This window comes from Triticum aestivum, chromosome 6B (genome assembly GCF_018294505.1).
Source record: "Triticum aestivum cultivar Chinese Spring chromosome 6B, IWGSC CS RefSeq v2.1, whole genome shotgun sequence".
Taxonomy (NCBI): domain Eukaryota; kingdom Viridiplantae; phylum Streptophyta; class Magnoliopsida; order Poales; family Poaceae; genus Triticum; species Triticum aestivum.
Window position 1 is genome coordinate 193,925,469 of NC_057810.1, and position 19,283 is coordinate 193,944,751.

A 19,283-nucleotide genomic window follows, 5' to 3' on the forward strand; every position below is an offset into this window, starting at 1 on the left:
AGCGGGCCATGTCACTACTTGGGCTGAATTCAGTGAGGCTTTCCGTGAACATCACATTCCGGAGGGTCTCATGGACTGTAAACGTGAGGAATTTTGCAATTTCACCCAAGGCCGACTCTCTGTGGATGTTTACAGCAGGGAGTTTGGTAACCTCGCACGATATGCAACTGAGGAAGTGTCTACTGATGCCAAGAAGCAAGCAAGGTTCCGTAAGGGACTTAGTCCTGAGCTTCGCCGCGACCTCCGTCTGCATGAGTGCACATCTTTTCAGAAACTTGTCAACAAAGCCATCAGTGCTGAAACTGGTCAGACTGACTATGACGCAACACGCAAGCATGGCCGTGACATGGGTTCCTCATCCGGTGCTGGTCCTCAGAAGCGCCGAGTGTGGATACCCAACACCGCCCTGCCACCCAGGTTCACACCGAGGCCACCCTTTCAGGCGCCTCGCCCTGTTCAACAGTCTGCTCCAGCCAAGCCCTATGGGGGTCCAACCAACAATGCTCCTCCACGTACCGGTTCCGTGTCTTGTTTCAAGTGTGGGGAATCTGGCCACTATATGCGTGAGTGTCCCCAGACTAACCCCAACCAGTCTGCTAAAGCTGTTGGCCGTGGCAAGCCGACAGGGAAAGTGTTCCACGCCAAGCCGGCCACCGCCTCACGTGGCCATGTCAACTGTATCTCTGCCGAAGAAGCTCAAGAGGATCCCAACGTCGTTCTCGGTACGCTTCTTGTTAATTGCCACCCGGCATCTGTTCTTTTCGATACAGGAGCCTCCCATTCATTTATATCTGAAAACTATGCTCGTTTGCATAACACCGCATTCTGTGACATGCCATCCACTATGGAAATTTCTACTCCTGGTTCTAGATGGCAGACCTCTAGGGTAAGTTATGGAAATGAAATCCAAGTCGACAGACTTGTTTTCCTTGCATCGTTGATAGCCCTTAAATTTTCAGATATTAATATCATTTTGGGTATGGACTGGATGTCAGCTCATCATGCCAAAATTGATTGCTTCTCTAGGACTGTTCAACTCACTCACCCTTCGGGCAAGATAGTCAATGTCTTAACCCGAATAGCCAAGCGACAATTATATTCTCTTAACGCCAGCCCTTTGCCAGATCTTGAGGACGTTCCGGTAGTCCGTGACATCCCGGATGTCTTTCCAGAGGAATTGCCAGGTGTTCCACCTGACAGGGATGTTGAGTTCGTAATAGACCTCATCCCAGGAACCGTTCCGATTGCTAGAAGACCTTATAAGATGGCACCACTAGAACTAGCCGAGCTTAAGAAACAACTCGATGAGTCCTTGAAAAAGGGTTTCATCCACCCTAGTTCATCTCCGTGGGCTTGCCCCGTCCTATTCGCCAAGAAGAAGGATGGTACGGACCGGATGGTTGTAGACTACCGACCTGTCAATTTGGTCCCAATCAAGAACAAATATCCGCTCCCCAGGATCAACGGCCTGTATGATCAGCTCGCTGGATCCTCAGTCTTCTCCAAGATGGATTTGAGGTTGGGCTACCATCAAATCAAAATCAGAAACGGGGACATTCCTAAAACGGCCTTTGTTACTCGTTATGGCCAATACGAGTACACCGTCATGTCCTTCGGCTTAACCAACGCTCCAGCCACCTTTTTTCGGTTAATGAACTCAATCTTCATGGAGTATCTGGATAAATTCGTCGTAGTTTATCTCGATGATATACTCATCTACTCCAAGAACGAGGAAGAACATGCCGAACATCTAAGGCTAGTGTTGAAGAAACTTCGAGAGCATCGCCTTTATGCCAAATTTTCTAAATGTGAATTCTGGCTGTCAGAAGTGACCTCTCTGGGTCATGTAATATCTGGTAAAGGTATTGCTGTTAACCCTGAGCGAGTTCAAGCCATCCTTAATTGGACTCCACCTGAATCGGTCAAGCAAGTTCGGAGTTTTCTGGGCTTAGCGAGCTATTGTCGTCGCTTTGTCGAGAACTTCTCCAAAGTTGCCAAACCTCTAACCGAACTCCTCAAGAAAGATAAGAAGTTCGAATGGACTCCACAATGTGAGCACAGCTTTCAGGAACTGAAAAGACGCCTGACCTCTGCTCCCGTACTGGTACCGCCAGACTTCTCCAAGGACTTTGTTATCTACTGCGACGCCTCGCGACAAGGACTAGGTTGCATCCTCATGCAAGACCGACACGTAATTGCCTACGCTTCACGGCAATTGCACCCACATGAGGAGAATTATCCTACTCATGATCTAGAGCTTGCAGCCGTAGTCTATGCACTCAAGACCTGGCGACATTACCTCCTCGGTAACCGTTGCGAAATATTCACTGATCACCAAAGTCTGAAGTACATTTTCACCCAACCGGATCTGAATCTCAGGCAAAGACGTTGGGTTGAGTTGATCACAGACTTCGACTTAGGAATAACCTACACCCCAGGGAAAGCCAACGTCATGGCTGATGCGCTAAGTCGTAAATCTTATTGTAACAACCTGATGTTACAACAAAGTCAACCGCTTCTCCATGAGGAATTTCGGAAGCTTAACCTTCACATTGTTCCTCAAGGATTTCTTTCCACCTTGGTAGCAAAACCTACTCTTATGGATCAAATCATCGCTGCCCAAAAGCGAGATAAGGGAATATCTAAAATCAAAGAGAACATTGCTAGCGGAGGTGCTAGTTGTTTCTCCACAAATGATCATGGTGTTGTGTACTTTGAGAACCGTCTAGTGGTTCCCAAGAACCAGCATCTACGGCAGTTGATCCTTAAGGAGGCTCATGAATCTCCTCTCACCATTCATCCCGGTAGTACTAAGATGTATCAGGACCTACGCCAGAGGTTCTGGTGGACTAGGATGAAGAGAGAGATTGCTTAGTATATTGCAAATTGCGACGTCTGTCGTCGTGTAAAAGCAGAGCACCAACGGCCTGCTGGCACCCTTCAACCCTTAGCTATTCCTGAATGGAAATGGGATAAAATTGGTATGGATTTCATTACCGGTTTTCCCAGGACCAAGAGAGGGAATAATGCTATTTTCGTCGTGGTCGATCGTCTTTCCAAAGTAGCCCATTTCTTACCTGTTCGTGAGAGTATAACCGCTAGCCACCTGGCAGACTTATACATCTCCCGAATAGTGTCCCTCCATGGTGTTCCTTTGGAAATCAACTCGGATCGAGGAAGTCTTTTCACCTCTCGATTTTGGGAAAGCTTCCAAAATGCTATGGGAACCCGTCTCTCCTTTAGCACCGCCTTCCACCCTCAGTCGAGTGGTCAAGTGGAACGCGTCAACCAGATTCTAGAAGACATGCTTCGAGCCTCTGTTATCTCATTCGGAATGGACTGGGAGAAGTGCCTTCCATTTGCCGAATTCGCTTACAACAACAGCTATCAATGTAGCTTAGGTAAAGCCCCTTTTGAAGTTCTCTATGGACGACGGTGTCGAACACCCCTTAACTGGTCAGAGACCGGGGAAAGACAATTCTTTGGCCCGGATATGATTTAGGAAGCAGAAGAACAAGTTCGTATCGTTCGTGAAAAGTTGAAAACAGCCCAATCTCGTCAAAAGAGTCAATATGACCGAAAACATAAGGCTATGACTTTCGAGGTTGACGAGAAGGCTTATCTTCGGGTCACCCCTCTGAAGGGAACCCATCGTTTCGGTATCAAAGGCAAATTGGCTCCGCGTTACATTGGACCTTTTCGCATTCTTGCCAAACGAGGAGAAGTTGCCTACCAGTTGGAACTACCTCCGCACCTCTCCAGAGTCCACGATGTTTTCCACGTTTCTCAACTCAGGCGTTGCTTCTCGGATCCTATCCGTGGGGTGGACCACGAAACGCTTGATCTCCAAGATAATCTTACATATCGAGAGTACCCCATTCGTATCCTCGATCAGGCCGAACGTACCACCCGACATCATAATATCAAGTTTCTCAAAGTACAATGGTCGCACCATTCTGAGGATGAAGCAACTTGGGAAAGGGAGGATCGTCTTCGACTCGAGTATCCCGCCTTCTTCCCGGAGGAACCCAAATCTCGGGACGAGATTCTTTTGAGTGGGGGTGAGTTGTCACACCCTAGCTAGTCTTGCATCAGAGTGTGTGCATCATGTTTAAAATTCCATTTAATTTTGAAATGGGGAGTTGTGAAACCCTCAGAATCATTTTTGGAAATGACCCAAATAAAAATTTCTCCAAAAGGGTCCAAGAAAATGCTCATGTTGCTCTCTGAAAATATTGGACAAAGATAAAAATCAAACCAATATTTTCAAGAGCTCATAGGTATTTATTTTGGGCATTTGGAATTAATGCATAAATATTTGCATTGGAAATATATTAGTTATATATATTAATATATGTCCAAAAACTATGCCACCTGTTGGGGAGCTCTGGAACAATATATCTAGCTCCTGCAAAAATTGGCATAAGGTAATAAAATGATTTAATATTTTATTTAAATCAAAACAAATGTCAGAAATTAGAAAAACAGAAATAAATAAAAGGGAGAAGCTTACTTGGGGCTCCTCCCTGTGCAGCCCAGCCAGCTGGCCGGCCCAGCCAGCAGGCGGCCCAGCCCGTCTCCCTCCTCTGTCGTCTTCGTCCTCGACAGAGGGAGGGGAGTGTGCCCGGCGTGCGCGCGCGCCACCGCGCCACGCCACCAGCTCGCCTGCCTGCCTGCCCCTCCCCTCCTCGTCTGGATGGCCTGGAACGACGCCACGCCCTCCCCTGCTCTCTCTCACTCTCCCCCGGTTCTCCTCTCCTCCCCCTCACTCTCTCTCTTCCGTGTCCGAAGCACCCATCGCCGCCATTCGCCATAGCAGCCACCACCGGCCTCCCCTCGCCTCCCCGACACGCTCCCCAGCTCCGCCGCGACCCCCTCTACCTCCTCGTCAAGCCACAAGACGCCGGACGCCCTGTGGAGCCGCCGTCGCCATCGTCTTCCTCCTCGGGCTCCGACCACCATCGCCGTCGATTCGCCGTCTCCAGCGCGTCCCCGAGCCCGCTTCGACGCCCACTGCAACCGCGGTGAGCTCCGCCACCATTTCCCCCTCTTTTCCCCCTCGTTCCCGCGCCGTAACCCCGTTCCCACCACGGCCGAACCTCCACCGTCGCCGAGCTCGCCGTCGACGCAGCTCCGGTGACCATTTGGTCACGGGCGTGCACCCGTTGTGCTTGCCACGACCCGTAGAGCCCCTCCAGCGCCTCAGCTCCCTCGCTTGCGAGCAGCAGCGCCGATCCCGACCACACCCGAACTCCGGCCGCCGCTCACGAGCTCGCCGTCGTCGGTACCGGCCACCTCAGGCACGGCCACCACCACCGTTCGACGCGTGGGAGCAAGGGCTCTCCAACGAGCCCAAGCACGGCCTCGCCCGTGCCCTGTAGCGCGTTTCCGTATCGCGCCGCCGTCTCGGGCCTCGCCGGCGTCATGTCGCCGGTGGGTTTGACCTGTTTGACCTGGGGTTTGACCCCCCCAGGGTCCCTGACGCGTGGGCCCCGTCGGCCAGGTGGTCAGTTTAGTGCTATCCACTGTTAGTCAACCCCCCCTGACACTGACCAGTGGGCCCCAGCGCCACTAATTCCTAATTAGGATTAAATTAACCCTGTTAAACCCCCCTGTCACTGACGTGTGGACCCCACACGTCAGGTTTGACCCCAGCCAGCCGCAGTTGACCGCTGACGTCATGCTGACGTCATGCTGGCGCAATATATATATTTCTGGATTAAATTTAAATCAGGAAATTCCAGAATATTATTTCAACTTCAAAAATTCATAACTTTTATTCTGTAACTCCAAATCAGACAAATTATATATGAAAATGATCAGAAAAATCCAATCTATCCATCTGTACTATTTTCATGCATGATCAAACAAGTTAAATTGATGTTTTTAATAGAACAAGAAAAAAGCACTTTAAAAGGCCATGTTTGAGTTTGAAATTTGAATCTTTGATTCAAATTGGTTCAAACCCTTCTGGTTTTAGTTGCATTAGCCCAACACACTCATATTGCCATGTTTCATGCATGCATCATATTGTTGCACATTGTTTGGTGATGGTTGTGTATCGGTGTCCTTTGTGACAGGTTCTGCCTCCGAGGAGTACCGTGATTACCCTAACGAAGAACCGTATCAGTGCATCGAACCATCAGGCAAGCAACCAACCATTTGATCATATCGATACAATCCCATGTTCTCGCTCCTGCTCTCTTTTACTGCATTAAGACAACGCGATTCAAACTGTTGTGTGCTACGGTAGTTGAACCCATTTCCTCTGCATAACCTGTCATTGCCACAGTAACTAGATGAAACCCACTAGCATGTGTAGGAGTTGATTGAGCCATATGTATGTGTTGTTCCTACCTTGCTATGCCTGCTATGCTTAGAGTCGTGTCAGGTCTGGTTCATCTGGGTGATGGGCTAGAGTGAAATGATTATGTCGGTAATGAGAGTGGTGTGGTGAACACGATTTGGTAAAGGTATCGATGAGAGGCCATGTAGGAGTACATGGTGGGTTGTTTCATTGAAGCCGACCTTAAGCACTGAGATCTGTATGTGTGATTTAAGATACAGTTACTACCATGCATTGGGCCCTGAAATATGACCCCGCTCGACTTCTTATTCACCCTAGCTCTCTGTCCAGGAGTTGCAAGTAGTTTCTGGTGTTTGTAGCCTACTGGAGGCCGTGGACAGCGTTGACTGTAGGGGTGGGCTGTGATGCGGTAGGTACGTGGCCGGGTGTACCGAATACCCATTAGGTATCTCGGTAACCCTGTTCACATCGTTCGGGGCCGTATGGGAAACCTCGGCCGGACTCCCTGCGGATGGAACCTGGATAGGCGATAAACCTGGACTAGAGGCTTAAGTGTTTAGGTAGGTCGTGGTCTACACCCACGTCGGCTTTCGCTTGAAGTCTGCCGAGCACATGTCGTGTGCAGACGCTAAGTGGTGGAAACATGTATGAAGAAGTACACCCCTGCAGGGTTATCATGATCTATTCGAATAGCCGCGTCCGCGGTAAAGGACTACTTGGTTGCCTATACAGTTCATAGACAAGTAAATGGAAACTACTAAAGGTCTCAAGATAAGTGTGAGTGCCGAGGATGGCTCTTCCGTAGGAAGACGGAGGCGGATCCTCGGTAGTGTATTGAAGTGGTGAGTAGTGGACTCGTGTCCGCAAAACCATTTCAAGTTGAAGTATCGTAGGATAGTCTAGCCAAGAGTCAAAGCTGGCTTGCTGCAATAACTCCACCAACCCTTCTTGATAATATGCATGTATGTAGGATCTGATGTAAGTCTTGCTGAGTACCTTTGTACTCATGTTGCTATAATTTACATTTTACAGAAGACGCTGCAACCCCTTCTGATGGGTTCTACGTAGACGTTGACATCAACGAGTAGGCTAAAGGCCCAGGTGGTGATCCTGAGCTTGTGAAGGACCACGTAGTATAGCTAGGCTTTCCAAGCCTCTTTTATTTTACTAGTTGTCTGTACTCAGACAAGTTACTTCCGCTGCTGGTTTGTATGACTGTATGACTTGATTGCTGGGTCGCGAGACCCGTACCTTTGTGTATGTTATGTATGGCTCCCTGAGCCTTAAATAAAGTACTTGTGTCGTAGAGTCATGTTGTGATGCTTTGTTGTATTTGCACATATCGAGCATATTGTGTGTATGATTGAAATGCTTGGTATGTGTGGGATCTGACTACCTAGTTGTTTATCTTTAGTAGCCTCTCTTACCGGGAAATGTCTCCTAGTGTTACCGCTGAGCCATGGTAGCTTGCTACTGCTCTGGAACACTTAGGCTGGCCGGCATGTGTCCGTCTTCGTTCCTGTGTATGTCCCTTCGGGGAAATGTCACGCATTGAGTACCGGAGTCCTGTTAGCCCGCTACAGCCCGGTTTACCGGAGTCCTGCTAGCCCAGTGCTACAGCCCGGACCCACTTGCTGATGACCGACACGTTCGAAGCTGGGTCATGGATGCCTGTCCCTGTAAGTCTGTGCCACTTTGGGTTTACGACTAGTCATGTCAGCCCGGGCTCCTTATCATATGGATGCTAGCGACACTATCATATACGTGAGCCAAAAGGCGCAAACGGTCCCGGGCAAAGGTAAGGCGACACCCGTGGGGATACCGTGCGTGAGGCCGCAAAGTGATATGAGGTGTTACCGGCTAGATCGATGTGACATCGAGTCAGGGTCCTGACACCCGGCGACTACCCCCCAGGACTTAACAGGTATGATCTGACCAGCTAAATCTTACCAATACCACTTGCAATGGCTATGTTTTGTATGGTTGATGTATTAAGCATGTTCGTGCCTTGTTTATTTCAGTACTGCACACTGTGTGATGTTCAAGTATTAATTGTTCAGTTCAATTTCACCAATACCAGCAACAAACTTTGCTACCATGCTACTCTCCGCAATCAAGATATACTAGAGATGCTGCCCATTTGCTATTTTTGGTGGATGCTAACCCTGTTGTACTTAACATGCCTATCCATGTACTTACGCAGGGCCATAACGGGTGATGTTGTTGTTTGCCATCGAGGTTAATTAGTTGCATCCCATGTCTTACAGTATTTTACATCATTTGTGAAATTGCAGTTTGGCTTCTAACGTTTACTTGCTTCTTGTAGGTACACATGTCGGGGGCATTGATCCACGCTTCGACCCGGAGGAAGAGCTTGCCTCCACCGCCGCTGACTTTGGGCGGGCTCTGGCCAAGATGAAGTGCCCCAGCAACTACCTCTCAGGACTTACCAAGTATGAACTCACCAGTTCAATCTTACCAATACCAGATGCAACTAATGGCTATGTTTCGTACGGTCCATGTCTTAAGCATCTTGTAGTAAACATTCCTAACACATTTTAGCTAGTTCCCCTACCTTTTTATAGATAGCTGGGCCATTATCTGCTCTAGCACCACCTGCCTTGTGATGTTTAACTCTGCCAATTGCATTTTTATTAGTACCGGTTTCAATGTCCATTAAGACTGTTGCAATTAACAGTTGTATCCATTTTTAAATAGTTGTAGTTCAATGGCTACAAACTTACAAAACATGAATTAGGATATTGTTAAGCCTGTTGCAATTAACAGTTGTATCCATTTTTTAATCCGTCCCTTTGCTACCATGTTACTCTCTCGCAGTGAAGATATCACTACAGATGCTGCCGTTTTATTACCATTTGCTATTTTTGGTGGATGTTAACCCTGTTGTAGTTAACTTTGGCTTTCCATGTACTAACACAGGGCTACAATGGGGGATGCTGTTGTTTGCCATCGAGGTTAGCTGCATCTCATGTCTTATACACCATCCATTCCTAAATTTAAGTATTTTTAGAGATTCCAATATAGACTACATAAGGAGCAAAAGGAGTGAATCTAGATTCTAATCTAAACTATATCTATAATTCTATATACATCTGTATGTAGTTCATATTGAAATCTCTAAAAATACTTGTACTTAGGAATTTAGGTAGTTGTTTTTTACATCATTTGTGCAATCTCATTTAGCTTCTAACATTTACTGGTTGCTTGTAGGTACGTATATGAGTGGTACTGATCCACGCTTCGATCCCTTTTGTGTATGGGGCAATGAGATATTCATGAACAAGCGTCAAGTGAGGAAACAAAGAAAGATTGTTAGGCGAAAGAAACAGGTGATGGGAATTAAGCTCTTTATTTACACTTTGTCCAAGACATAAGTGAACTTTAGGACGGTAAGTAATCTGTTGCCTTTTCCCCCTGCCCACAACAAATTACTCTATTAGACCTCATGATCTAATATTTTTCTCTTTTCAGTGGTTTTCGAAGCTATTTACTGATGATTACCTTTCAAACTACATGACCGGAGTGGAGGCAACTAAGGTTAAAGTATATAATTCATGCTACCATGATAATGCTCTAGAAGTCTTCCTGAAGGCGGTGAAGGATGAGCAGGCAATCGTCAAAAGGGGTTGGACAAAAGTTGTTTGTGCCTATGGCATGTAGGAAGGAACATTATGGGCATTCTGTTTCTTCAACAACATCAGTAGTCAAAATGATTTACACTTGTCTCTTCACCTTTACCGCCTTTAAATATTGTGGTTCATCATAGTTAAGTGTTCTCTAATCCTGCAATTACTGAACATATTGTACTGACAATTTTATTTATGGATTCGTTGTTGAACCATTGTGCTGAGAATTTGAATTGCACGTTTCATATTTCAAAAATTCCAATTCGAATAATAAATTACAGCCAAAAAAATTCTATAGGAGCGAATAAAATAATATGCACACAGTTAGAAAGAAAACAGCGTGTGCGATGAAAAAAGAAAACAGACGGTTCTTTGACGTGAAACGTTTGCGATGCCCTTCAGACGCACACACGATTTCATCTCATATGCGTGTGCGATTCATGGTAATACGGAAAATGTTTCAAACCAGTGTGCGTGTGTGATAGTGATACATCTCCGTCGTATCTATAATTTTTGATTGTTTCATGCCAATATTATTCAACTTTCATATACTTTTGGCAATTTTTTATACTATTTTTGGGACTAACATATTGACCCAGTGCCCAGTGCCAGTTCCTGTCTGTTGCATGTTTTATGTTTTGTCGAAACCCCATATCAAACGGAGTCCAAATGGGATAAAAACGGATGGAGAATTATTTTGGAATATTTGCGATTTTTGGGAAGTAAAATCAATGCGAGACGATGCTCGTGGTGGCCATGAGACAGGAGCCCACGCCCACTCCAGGTGGGCGCGCCCCCACCCTCCTGGGCACCCCGTAAGGCGGTTGATGCCCTTCTTTGGCTGCAAGAAAGCTAATTTTTGGAAAAAGATCTGGGCGAAGGTTTCAATCCAATATGAGTTACGGATCTCCGGATATGAAAGAAACGGTGCCAGGGCAGAATCCCAAAACGCAGAAACAAAGAGAGAGAGAGAGAGAGAGAGAGAGAGAGAGAGAGAGAGAGAGGGAGAGAGAGAGAGAGAGATCCAATCTCGGAGGGGCTCTCGCCCCTCCCATAACCCTTCTCCCATCTAGGGAGGAGGTCAAGGAAGAAGAATAAGAAGGGGGCTCTCTCCCCCTTGCTTCCGGTGGCGCCGGAGCGCTGCCGGGGGCCATCATCATTACCGCGATCTACACCAACACCTCCATCATCTTCACCAATACCTCCATCACCTTCCCCCATCTATATCCAGCGGTCCACTCTCCCGCAACCCATTGTACCATCTACTTGAACATGGTGCTTTATGCTTCATATTATTATCCAATGATGTGTTGCCATCCTATGATGTCTGAGTAGATTTTTGTTGTCCTATTGGTGATTGATGAATTGCTATGATTGGTTTGAGTTGCATGTTTTATTATTGGTGTTGTCCTATTGTGCCCTCCGTGTCGCGCAAGCGTGAGGGATTCCTGTTGTAGGGTTTGCAGTATGTTCATGATTTGCTTATAGTGGGTGGCGTGAGTGACAGAAGCACGAACCCGAGTAAGTAGGTTGTTTGCGTATGGGATAAAGGGGGCTTGATACTTTAATGTTATGGTTGAGTTTTACCTTAATGATCTTTAGTAGTTGTGGATGCTTGCTAGAGTTCCAATCATAAGTGCATATGATCCAAGAAGACAAAGTACGTTAGCTTATGCCTCTCCCTCAACTAGTCAATTTCTTAGGGGCAATTTCACAACTCCTACCACCACTTTTCCACACTCGCTATATTTACTTATTTGTTTCTTTATCTAAACAGCCCCTAGTTTTTATTTATGTGTTCTTTGTTATCTTGCAAACCTATCCAACAACACCTACAAAGTACTACTAGTTTCATACTTGTTCTAGGTAAAGCGAACGCTAAGCATGCGTAGAGTTGTATCGGTGGTCGATAGAACTTGAGGGAATATTTGTTCTACCTTTAGCTCCTCGTTGGGTTCGACACTCTTACTTATCGAAAGAGGCTACAATTGATCCCGTATACTTGCGGGTTATCAAGACCTTTTTCTGGCGCCGTTGCCGGGGAGTCATAGCGTGGGGTGAATATTCTCGTGTGTGCTTGTTTGCTTTATCAGTAAGTAATTTTTATTTGTTGTTCTAAGTTGTTCTCTATCTTTAGTTATGGATATGGAACACGAAATACCAAAAAATTAGGTGTAGTTTCTACTCATGGAGATGGGGAACCTCCTAAAACCCTCGATGCTCGTTATGTGAAAGAAATTATGTACTACTTTGATAATGCTGAGAAAACTCCATTCAATTATGTTATGGGAGACACGTTGGATCAACGTGAATACTTTAGGGATTATTGTTTGACACAAAAAGGGAAACTATTATGGGATCAAATTTATATGTTGTATTGGTATGCTAGGCAACTATGCTTGAGATATGATTATACTTGTTGCTCTAGGATGAAGGCTCCACACCTTCCCTTTTCATGTGAATTTAATGATAATAAAACTTTAGCTTCTTATGCTAATGGTGTATATGATTACTATGATGTGGAACACAAAGAAGAATTTGTTGCTTTTATGGGTGCTTATGAGATTGAATCTATGTTTAAAGAGTTTGATGATTTTGATGATACAGTTTGTAGACCTGAAAATTTTGCTATACTTAGATATTGCTATAAAAAATATGAATACAATTCCAATATTGATGCATTTATTGAGAAAGTCTGCGCTGTCCAAGAAGAGACAAATATTTTGCAGGAAGCTATGGAAGAAGAAATTGATGAAATTGTGAGTTCATTGGATGAAAAAGATGATGAGGAGAGTGAAGAACAAAAGGAGGAAGAACGGATTAGCTACCCGTGCCCACCTTCTAATGAGAGTAACTCTTTAACTCATACATTGTTTAATTCCCCTTCGTGCTTACCGAAGGATGATTGCTATGATGATTTCTATGATCCTGTTGATTCTCTTGAAATATCCCTTTTTGATGATGCTTGCTATGCTTGTGGCCAAGATGCCAATATGAATTATGCTTATGTAGATGAACTTTGCTATAGTTCCTTATGTTAAACATGAAATTGTTGCTATTGCACCCATGCATGATAGTCCTATTATCGTTTTGAATTCTCCAAACTACACTATATCGGAGAAGTTTCTGCTTATTAAGGATTATGTTGATGGGTTGCCTTTTACCGTTGCACATGATAATTTTGATAGATATAATATGCATGTGCTTGCTGCTCCTACTTGCAATTATTATGAGAGAGGAACTATATCTCCACCTCTCTATGTTTCCAATATGATATAATTGCAAGAAACTGCTTATACTATGCATTGGCCTTTACTATGTGTGCATGAATTGTTCTTTTATGACATGCCGATGCATAGCAAAAGAGTTAGACTTCGTCATTGCTTGATATATGTTACTTTGTGCTCACTACTAAATTACAAATCATTGTTAATTAAAATTGGCTTTGATATACCTTGGGATCTGGGTGGATCCATTACTTGAGCACTAAATGCCTAGCTTAATGGCTTTAAAGAAAGCGATGTCAGGGAGACAACCCGGAAGTTTTATAGAGTCATTTATTTCTGTTGAGTGCTTTAATATAGTTTAAAAACAAAAAAAATAAAGAGGGTAACCGAAAACTTTTCAAAAAGGAAAGTGAAAGTAAGAAAGACAAGCATTGTTGAAGTGGGAGCTAGCCCTGAACTTTGTTCATGCTCACAGAAACTTTGTGAATCTTGATTACAGAAACTTTTCATCAAAAATAATTATCCCCTTGTACAATTCCATTGAATTATAAAAATAATGTGCCAAGGTTTGCCTTTAGGATGTTTACAATGCTTGTTCGTTTGTATGGTGTAGGACAGAAACTTTGGCTGTAGTGTGCGATTTTACATTTTTAACTGGAACGTAAAATGGTTCTGATTCCTTTTGCACTGTCTTGCTGTAAAATGTTTTTATTTTTCCTAATTTTTGTAGAATTTTTGGATTAACATAAGTATGGTGAATGTTCAGATTGCTACAGACTGTTCTGTTTTTGACAGATTCTGTTTTTGATGCATAGTTTGCTTGTTTTGATGAATCTATCAATTTCTATCAGTGGATTAAGAAATGAAAAAGTTATGTTACAGTAGACACAATGCAAAAATAAAATATGAATTGGTTTGCTACAGTACTTAGAGTAGTGATTTGCTTTATTATACTAACGGATCTTACCGAGTTTTCTGTTGAAGTTTTGTGTGGATGAAATGTTTGATCGAGGAGGTCTCGATATGAGGAAAAGGAAGAGAGGCAAGGGCTCAAGCATGGGGATGACCAAGGCACCCCAAGTAAATATTCAAGGAGACTCAAGCGTCTAAGCTTGGGGATGCCCCGGAAGGCATCCCCTCTTTCTTCAACAAGTATCGGTATGTTTTCGTATTCGTTTCGTTCATGCGATATGTGCAAGTCTTGGAGCGTCCTTTGCATTAATTTTTCACTTTTCTTTTATGAACCATGCTGGTATGAGATAGTCCTTGGTTGATTTATAGAATGCTCATTGCACTTCACTTAAATCTTTTGAGTATGGCTTTATAAAATGCTTCATGTGCTTCACTTATATCTTTTGAAGTTTGGATTGCCTGTTTCTCTTCACATAGAAAAACGGCATTTGTAGAATGCTCTTTTGCTTCACTTATATTTGTTAGAGCGTGGGCATATCTTTTGTAGAAAGAATTAAACTCTCTTGCTTCACTTATATCTATTTAGAGAGATGACAGGAATTGGTCATTCGCATGGTTAGTCATAAAATCCTACATAAACTTGTACATCGCTGAATATGATATGTTTGATTCCTTGCAATTGTTTTGCGATATAAAGGTGGTGATATTAGAGTCATGCTAGTGGGAAACTGTGGATTAGTAGAAATACTTGTGTTGAGGTTTGTGATTCCCGAAGCATGCACGTATGGTGAATCGCTTTGTGATGAAGTTGGAGCACAATTTTATTTATTGAATGTCTTCCTTATGAGTGGCGGTCGGGGACGAGCGATGGTCTTTTCCTACCAATCTATCCCCCTAGGAGCATGCGCATAGTACTTTGTTTTCAATGGCTTGTAGATTTTTGCAATAAGTATATGAGTTCTTTATGACTAATGTTGAGTCCATGGATTATACGCACTTTTACATTTCCATCATTGCTAGCTCTTCGGTACCACGCATTGCCCTTTCTCACCTCGAGAGTCGGTGAAAACTTTGCCGGTGCATCCAAACCCCATGATACGATACGCTCTATCACACATAAACCTCCTTATATCTTCCTCAAAATAGCCACCATACCTACCTATCATGGCATTTCCATAGCCATTCCGAGATATATTCCCATGCAACTTTCATCATCATCATATACATGACTTGAGCATTCATTGTCATATTGCTTTGCATGATCGTAAGACAGCTAGCATGATGTTTTCATGGCTTGTCCATTTTTTGATGTCATTGCTATGCTAGATCATTGCACATCACGGTACACTGCCGGAGGCATTCATATAGAGTCATATCCTTGTTCTAGATATCGAGTTGTAATATTGAGTTGTAAGTAAATAAAGTGTGATGATCATCATTATTAGAGCATTGCCCTAGTGAGGAAAGGATGATGGAGACTATGATTCCCCCACAAGTCGGGATGAGACTCCGGACTTAATGAAAAAAAAGAGATAGGCCAAAGAAGCCGAAATAAAAAAAGGGAGGTCAGAGAAGCCTATTCAAAAAAAAAGAGAAAATAAAAAAATGAGAAAAAAGAGAGAAGGGGCAATGTTACTATCCTTTTACCACGCTTGTGCTTCAGAGTAGCACCATGTTCTTCATAGAGAGAGTCTTCTATGCTTTCACTTTCATATACTAGTGGGAATTTTCATTATAGAACTTGGCTTGTATATTCCGATGATGGGCTTCCTCAAATGCCCGAGGTCTTCATGAGCAAGAAAGTTGTATGCACACCCACTTAGTTTTCAGTTTGAGCTTTCATACACTTATAGCTCTAGTGCATCCGTTGCATGGCAATCCCTACTCACTCACATTGATATCTATTTATGGGCATCTCCATAGCCCATTGATACGCCTAGTTGATGTGAGACTATCTTCTCCTTTTTTTGTCCTCTCCACAACCACCATTCTATTCCACCTATAGTGCTATGTCCATGGCTCACACTCATGTATTACATGAAAGTTGAAAAAGTTTGAGATTACTAAAGTATGAAACAATTGCTTGGCCTGTCATCGGAGTTGTGCATGATTAAATACTTTGTGTGATGAAGATAGAGCAACAGCCAGACTATATGATTTTGCAGGGATAACTTTCTTTGGCCATGTTGTTTTGAAAAGACATGATTGCTTTATTAGTGCGCTCGAAGTATTATTATTTTTATGTCAAATGATATATTATTGCTTTGAATCACTCGTGTCTTAATATTCATGCCATGATTAGACATATGATCAAGATTATGCTAGGTAGCATTCCAAATCAAAAATTATCTTTTTTATCATTTACCTACTCGAGGACGAGCAGGAATTAAGCTTGCGGATGCTGATACATCTCCGTAATATCTCTAATTTTTGATTGTTTCATGCCAATATTATTCAACTTTCATATACTTTTGGCAACTTTTTATACTATTTTTGGGACTAACATATTGATCCAGTGCCCAGTGCTACTTCCTGTCTGTTGCATGTTTTATGTTTCACAAAAAACCCATATCAAACAAAGTCCAAACGGGATAAAAATGGACGGATAATTATTTTTGAATATTTGTGATTTTTGCAAAGTAAAATCAACGTGAGACGGTGCCCGAGGTGGCCACGAGACAGGGGCCCATGCCCACTCCAGGTGGGTGCGCCCCACACCCTCCTGGTCACCCCGTAAGGCGGTTGATACCCTTCTTTGGCCACAAGAAAGCTAATTTTGGAAAAAGATCTGGGCGAAGATTTTAATCCAATAGGAGTTACGGATCTCCAGATATAAAAGAAACGGTGCCAGGGCAGAATCCCAGAACACAAAAACAGAGAGAGACAGAGAGATAGATCCAATGTCGGAGGGTCTCTCGCCCCTCCCATGCCATGGGAGCCAAGGACCAGAGGGGAACCCTTCTCCCATCTAGGGAGGAGGTCAAGGAAGAAGAAGAAGAAGGGGGGCTCTCTCCCCCTTGCTTCCGGTGGCGCCGGAGCACTGTCGGGGGCCATCATCATCACCGCGATCTACACCAACACCTCCATCATCTTCACCAATACCTCCATCACCTTCCCCCATCTATATCCAGCGGTCCACTCTCCCGCAACCCGCTGTACCCTCTACTTGAACATGGTGCTTTATGCTTCATATTATTATCCAATGATGTGTTGCCATCCTATGATGTCTGAGTAGATTTTTGTTGTCCTATCTGTGATTGATGAATTTCTATGATTGGTTTGTGTTGCATGTTTTATTATTGGTGTTGTCCTATTGTGCCCTCCGTTTTGCACAAGCGTGAGGGATTTCCGCTGTAGGGTTTGCAATATGTTCATGATTTGCTTATGGTGGGTGGCGTGAGTGACAGAAGCACAGACCCAAGTAAGTAGGTTGTTTGTGTATGAGATAAAGGGACTTGATACTTTAATGCTATGGTTGGGTTTTACCTTAATGATCTTTAGTAGTTGCGGATGCTTGCTAGAGTTCCAATCATAAGTGCATATGATCCAAGAAGAGAAAGTATGTTAGCTTATGCCTCTCCCTAAAATAGAATTGCAATAGTGATTACCGGTCTAGTAACATAGTCAATTGCTTAGGGGCAATTTCACAACTCCTACCACCACTTTTCCACACTCGCTATATTTACTTATTTGCTTCTTTATCTAAACAGCCCCTAGTTTTTATTTACGTGTTCTTTATTATCTTGCAAACCTATCCAACAACACCTACAAAGTACTTCTAGTTTCATACTTGTTCTAGGTAAAGCGAACGCTAAGCGTGCGTAGTGTTGTATCGGTGGTCGATAGAACTTGAGGGAATATTTGTTCTACCTTTAGCTCCTCGTTGGGTTCGACACTCTTACTTATCGAAAGAGGCTACAATTGATCTCGTATACTTGCGGGTTATCATATAGGAATACCAATCACACACAGGTACGAAAATTTACATGTTGGACTTAGTAGAGGCACCACACATATTTTACATTCTTGAACCGTGTGTGATAACGTACCTATCACAAAAATATCGGTAGATTAAATGTTGATGTCCACCTTTTTCACACGACTATAGCGGCCTAATCGTTTGGGATGTACATAAGAACAGAAACATGCTCCTTGGATTGACTGTGTGTGATATACATATGATCGGAAATGTTTTTCTGGGATTCACCGTGTGGGATGTACATACGAACGGAAACAATTGGGTTTCCATGCCTCTCCTGACCGCACACGAGCCAGCTTGTGTGCCAGTAGGGCCTATCCCCGACGGTTTCTGGGTCGTGTGGGAAGGACCCCCCTATCGCCCACACTCACTTGGCGACGGTTTCAAATGCCGTCGCGGAAAGGGGTTTAAACCGTTTGTATAGCACCGACACGTACCAGTGGAACATGCAAGAATATCCATAGACATAGAGTGAAACACACATATGATGATGTCCATGAAAACATTAGGTTACCATGTCCCTTGTCTTACCAACAAGAGGGTTTGTGACTCCATGAACTAGTGTGAGATATGGAAGTTGATTGCACTTGTCCTTGCCAAAATGAATGTTAGTGAAGTACGTTGACGGAGTCACCCTCAAGAACACTCTAGTTCTTTTTGTTTGGGATTCATGTCAACTTGATGGGAATCCTTGGAGTTGTAGTCGTACTTGATGAAGTAGAACTTGATGTAGTCTTGGGAACCCACTTGACCATGGCCTTGGGAGCTTCTTCAAATGAATCAATCTCCTCTTGAAGCTTGTCCTTGCCTTTTAGCTTGTGGTCTTGTGGTGGAAGATCAACTTGAGCTTGTGTCCCTTTGAAAGAAGTGGGATCATACTTCTCTTGTTGAGGAACAAACTTCATTTTGGGGTATTGATCTTCTTCCCACTCAACTCCATTGGCATTGAACTTTCGTTCAAAATCAACACCTTGATTCTTTCGGTGCCTTCCTTGCTTTGCGCACAATTTCCTCAAATTGCTTACTTCCGGCAAGGCTCTTGTAAACACCTTTCTCTATAATCCCCTTCAGCAAGCTATTTTCTTGCTCAAGTGTAACTTGGTTAAGAGAATCATTAGTGGAATAAAGAGAACTACTAGAAACAACAATATTGGATTTAACATTGTTATTGTTACTACTAGAAGAAGAATCCTTCTTGTTCTTATCGCTAG